Source organism: Phalaenopsis equestris, unplaced genomic scaffold (genome assembly GCF_001263595.1).
Source record: "Phalaenopsis equestris unplaced genomic scaffold, ASM126359v1 Scaffold000540, whole genome shotgun sequence".
NCBI lineage: Eukaryota > Viridiplantae > Streptophyta > Magnoliopsida > Asparagales > Orchidaceae > Phalaenopsis > Phalaenopsis equestris.
Window position 1 is genome coordinate 466747 of NW_018164980.1, and position 6114 is coordinate 472860.

The window sequence follows — 6114 nt, forward strand, 5'->3', positions numbered from 1 at the left end:
ACTTTATTATTATTAAATACCTTGCACGGGATTTATGTTTTTTGTTTTAACATCAATTTATTAGCTTCAATCGACGAATACATGAGCTCAAATCTCATATTGAGCTTATTTAAACCAAAGACGATTTACACACCACTCAATTATTATTCATTTACATAACTTACACTTAAACCTCAATTTATATATATATATATATATATATATATATATATGGAAAATCTTATTTATTTATGAGAACTGGTATTTCACTTTTTAAAAGTTAAAATAATGATATGTTTTTTGATAAGAAAGATTTGGAAATGCACAAGAAATGAGAGGTATGTGGTTGGTTGATGATGCCAATTTTCAGCAGATCAAGTAATAAAAGAATATCATTCTCTTTAGTAGCTGATTCACTCAATTCTTAAATATTAATTATTCTCATTTAGACTAAAATGTTTTTTGATAACAATTTTTATTCAAAAATTATAATTTTAGAAGTACTTGCTAAATATTGTAAGAATTAAAATATTTGATAAATTTAAAATTATTAAATTTAATATAATGTTGTAACAGCATGACTCATAATAAATAAATAAAAAGATTCATTAATTCTTTTTCTATTTTGTGGCAATTCAATCTTTAAACATATTTTGTATTAGTATATAGCAGGAGACTTTCCGTGCAGCTTACAAGCTTGACAATGTGTGCATCGCGCAAGCTGCATCTCGTAAATTAATACGGAAAAAAACCGACAAGGTATTGATATTTATCAAAACGCATACTAAAATTTGTACTAAAAAAATATGTAATTACGCGTCTAATGTCTTAGTTTATTTATTTATTTAAGTCAACATTTATTGTTTAACTTCATCAAAGTTCATCATAAAAAATGTTTATTAAAACTAAAAAATGGCTAATAATATTTGAATAAAATTTTCATAAGAAAGATTTCAAAATAATTAATTTTTTTTAAACGTAAGTAAAATAATTTTAAATTTATTATAATTATGAAAATAATTTAATAATTTTGGAATTATTTGAATCCCAAAAAATTTTTCCAAAAGAAATATCAAATTGTGCCCTAAGACTTAGTTTTGTAAGAGCATTCGATTTTACTCATTTCTTTTAGCCACCTAAGGCTGTTGACGATCGAATTTCAAGTCGAATTGAGGTCTGTTCAAAATCAACTCGGATAGGCTTAAAGTGTGGCTATTTGATTTCGATCTAAGCCGGCTAGAAATTGAATCAAGCTCGATCTGACTTGAAATCAATACGAGTTAGCTTAAATTGAGTTATTTGGATCTGTTTAGCTCTGAATCGGCTCAATCCGACTCAAAATTGAAACTAACTGCTTAATTTAAGTTATTTGGATCCGTTCCAGCTCGAAATCAACTTGAAATTGGTTCGAAAAAAATTTAATCGATAGTTTTCGACTCACAACTCGACTCGTTCATTACGATCCGACCTTGATACGAGCCAAATTTTGAATTTATTTTCGAGTGATTAACGATCATAGAGTTAAATTCACAGCCCAAAGTACAACTGCCCCTTCAATCTTCTGCTTCCCCGCTCTTCTCCTCAGAAAGCTTCTCTCTACAAGTACTTCTATCCTCACTTCACCTTTTTTATATGTATTTTAATTTTCAGTTTTTTGAAAGTGAATTACATTACTTTTAAGATTTAGGGTTGATAAGTCCTAAGAAACTCCCTTGATCAAGCACTAATCTCGACACACATTGGGACAAAATATTTCAAAAAGTAAATTAAAAATTATACACACTCAAATTTATGTTTAGTGAAATGTCTTAGTCACAAACTATATAACATAAAAATTGATCCTACCTGAGTCAATTGGCCCCAAATCATGCACTTAAAACATAGACAAAAGTTTTGGAAAATACTTTAGGCCTGCAAATCTTCCAAACTTGTAATTAAATCGAGTGTCTCGATGAGTTAAATCCAACGAGCGTAAGATCATTCATTATGATATCATTGAGTAATTAAGGATTCAAATAATCATAAAATTACATCTGAACAAAAGAGTCATTATGGGCAATTCAATGGAATCACTAGAATTCATGCAATATTTCTATTTTGAAGGGTGTTGGACTTGGATAAGAAGATTGAAGGAAGCTCCAAGCGCCTAAGGATTCTCGAGCTCCATCGCTGCCGAACCACTGTCACAGGCCTACGTAGCCACCGAACCACTTTCATTCGATCGACACTGAGCCACCACCACCGTGTTTGGCCATCGACACCGGACCTCCACCATGGTTTCATACCATAGTTGTAGGTCGCCATTATTGCCAGAACATCATCGCCCGGTCTTAGCTTTCGTTGCAGTACACTAGAGTTGTTTGTCACTGGAACACCATCTCACGATCGCTATATGGCCGAACCACCTTCATCGAGTTGCTTCTGTAGCTAGATCAACCTCTTCTGACCATCATCATCAATAGGTTTCCAGCACCGTTATCGGACCACCAATGTCGTCATAAATCACTATCGCCTGGCCACCACCACCGACAAACCACTGTTATCCAGTCGACGCCTTCAGATACCCTTAAAGTTGTTGAACCACCATCACCTATAAAAAGAGGCTATTGTAGCCACTACTGTCATTCTCTAGTTACTTTCTCCGAGCCCTTGTCGTCACTAGACCATTTTCACCACGTCGACGTCACAAAGCCACATCCATTTTTGCTAGACTATTGTAGCTCCACCTACACTGCAGTCGTTGCAACCATCACCACACCACTACTTCCTGCATCGGGCACTTCCTTCACCGGGTCACTATCTTCTTACCCTCATTGTAGTTGGACCTTCATCACCTACTAGCCTTCATATCACAGTCAGGTGGCTAATGACATTTCTACCGCCATCGTTGCTTAACCACTATCACAGTTGCTGTCAGATCACTAGTGTCTGTAGATGCCATTGTCACAGTTAACTCTATTTGTAGAATCACCAACATCATATCACTATCATTTGGCTATCACTACTATTATTATTAGATTATTATTGCCTAGTGACCATCACCATTTGTGCTAATTTATCAAGATCTCTATCTCGCAGCCCTTGTCATCGTTCTTCCATCATTGCAGCGAACTCGCTATCACTTTCTCATATTATGATCCACATACTCAGGAAACACTTGAGTCACATAACACTCTCATAATGGTATATGAGGACTCAGTGCTTCAACTCTTTTTGCAGATAAATCCATATTGAAGTCCAAAAGGCTTCTTCGAAACATCATGACCTTCATGAGTTTTGTCCTTGGATTCCATAAAAAGGAATTAAATAAACTCAGATGATTAATCCACAACAGAAGCAATAACTATCATGTTCGGATCTCAAATTACTGAATTGCGGTAAAGGAAGACGATGATTCGAGATTGAAACCCTAGAGGGGAGAACACAAACTAATTTCTTGCAGGGCTCTGAGAAGAACTAATAATTCTTGGTGTTTCATGAAGATTGGAGAAGATGCTTGTAGTACTATGGAAGATGATGATAGAAATAAGAGTAAATCAACAAGAGCAACAATTGATTCGAACTCATTTCTTGAACAGTTATATTCAACAATTAGAGGTGGACAACTCCAAAACATTGGTGGGAGAGGAATAGAGAAGAGAAAGCCGAGTAAAATGAAAGACAATTCAAAGATAACAACTCTAGAAAATTAGGATGGGAGAAGAACGAGTAACTAGTTTCATTAATTCTAATTAACTAATTAACCATACTTATGAACTTAATACAATAACCATCTATCTCATATTATCCTATCGGCCACACATTTTTTTTCTTAATTTTATTTTTAGAGGGGAAGATTTTAAGAGATTTGACCCGCAACCGTGTGTTAAAGGCCAAGATTTTATAATTTATTTTAAAATCTTAGCCATTCATCAAATTCTCTGTAAAATATTAAAGGAAAATTTACTAAAATAGCACATAATTCTTATGTATTTTCATATCTGGCACCTAGCTCAAATGAATCGCCTACTTTACAGCATAGTAAAGGACAAAAACAATAAAATGGGGGACATTTTTGTACAGAACATTAAATTCTTGGCCATCATAAAATTCTCAGTAAAATATCTAAATTTTCACAATATTACTTTTAATCTATATAATATTTTTATTATAAATGAACAAACTTACAAAGATATGTATTTATTAGATTTTTGCATCATTATTATTTTGAGTGAGTGATCATTTTATAAATAAGATAAGTTTAATGGTTTTTAGCTAAAAAAATTATATAACAGTTGTACTTATTACCGTCTGAAATTAGGATTGGATTCGGGACAAGATGGTTAATATGTGGTGGGAGTAGGGGTGTAAACGTATCGAACACAGGCGAGCCCAGGCTCAGGTCGTTTAAATTTCGAGCTTAAAAAATGAGTTTGTGTTCGGATTGTTTGTTTAGCAAGCCGAACACGAGCTGTTCACGAATAAAGAGTTGTTTTGTCAACCCTAATCACGTAGTCATAAGGTGTTAAGGGTTGAGACAAGATTTAAAAATTATTGTTTATATTAAAACATCATTTGAATCTAATTTAATAATATTTATTATATTTTCTTAATTAATATTTTTATTTGATTATATATTTTTATAGCCTTGCACCCAATTATAATATATATATATATATAATTGATGAGTAATATTTCACATCAAAATGAGTCCATCTAATATCTGTTTATATTCTGCTCGCTAATTTAGCGACGAGCCGGACAAAAACTGTTAGGTGCGCACATTTTCTATCCACACCTGACGTACCTCTACGTGCGGAGCATGTTATTCCTGAGTTATTTTCAGGTTATTTCTAATTATTTTCAATAATCCCGAAATAACCCATAAATAAAGACCGCGAGTTATTTCTGGATTATTTTTGAATTATTTCAAAATTATTGAAAATAATTCAAAAATAATCTGAAAATAATTCAAAAATATTCTACGCCACATGTAAAACTATGGAGAAAAAAATTTTAGGTGATAGTGGGATGCGGACAGCAACGTTGAACTGACCCAATGAATTGCGGGCCCTGTCCAATATTAATGTAGACTGTCGGCGCATTTGACGTCCTTGAAGACCGCTGGCAATTAGATCGGCCAAATTCATGACACGATTTAAGCGGCACCCCGTGACGGGACCACCGATGCTGACCCTCAACATCTTCTGTGCAACCCCACTGGGAACAATCATCTTTATTCACCTTCCGTCCCCATACTAAGTAAAAAAGAAAAGCAAAAATTAACGTTTTACTGTGCCATATTCTTTGGCTCGAAATGTCCTCATGAATACAATTTTACTTCTGCTTTTCTCTCCGCTTCATGACAGCAAATTTTCAAATCATGTATGCTCATAACTAAAATATTTCTGTCAATAAGCGGGATCTATTGATCTGATGAGTTCAATATTGCTTAATTTTGATGTTCTTGAGGGCCTGAGGCACTTTAATATTTATAAAATGGTTATTCAAATAAAGATAGAACATCTGCCGTTAATATATATATATATATATATATATATTCACCTATTAGCCATGGTGGTATTCAAGAAAGGTTTATTAAACTTTAAATCTGTCTGCTGTGGCATTCAAAAAAGCTTTACTAAAGAGAAAAACAGTTTATCATTGACGTCATCAATTCACAATTTCATTAATTGGTAATGGCATGCCAACGAATTTTTTTTGACTCATACTTAATTTATTTCATCAATCTTATATTTGATCAACTCAATTTCACATAAATTTAGCATCTTAATTTTTGTGGAATAACACAAAAGAAAAAAATTTGTTTTCTAAAGTTATTTTAGAATTTAATTTAGATAATAATAAAAAAGGTTTTTTTTTTTTTTTTTTTTTGTTGAGCAGATGATGTGTTAAAGGAAGACAAAAGCTTTAATTTTGTTGAACCTATTAGTGTCCTTAATTATTATTTTTTCATTTGTAGGCGTTAGGTACCTGTGAATTACGAGAGATTTCAATTATTAGTATTTTTATTTCATTTACTTGGTCTAAAAGCTTCTTTGTGTTACTCAACATCTGAATAAATATATAAGAGCCAATTTCTAGTTGAAATGGTTTATATCTGTGTGTGTGTGTGTGTGTGTGTGTGTGTGTGTG